Raw genomic sequence first — 397 nt, forward strand, 5'->3', positions numbered from 1 at the left:
AATAAAAATTAATAAGGAGTTAATTATTATTAAAATAATTATAGAACTGATATTAAATGAATTAATTTGTATAATCAAAATAATGAGTAATAATAGAGAAAAGATAATTAATAAAAAAATATTAGAAAATTCAGTCATAAGTAGAAAAGGGATAGATAGAAAATAAATAAATAAAAGAGGGGGTATGGATTAATCGATAAAGAAGAGATAAGACAAAAAATTGTTTAAAGGGAGAAAATATTAATTTTGGAGATTAAAGATATATATGAAAATATGTTTTTTGATTATTTGTTTTAATAAGAAGAATTTATATCTTCAATTTACAAAAATTATTTAAGTACAAGTTTTTTTAATTTTTTAAATATTATTAGTGTTAATATATAAACATATATTAATT

This window comes from Atta colombica, unplaced genomic scaffold (assembly GCF_001594045.1).
Source record: "Atta colombica isolate Treedump-2 unplaced genomic scaffold, Acol1.0 scaffold201, whole genome shotgun sequence".
Taxonomy (NCBI): Eukaryota; Metazoa; Arthropoda; class Insecta; order Hymenoptera; family Formicidae; genus Atta; species Atta colombica.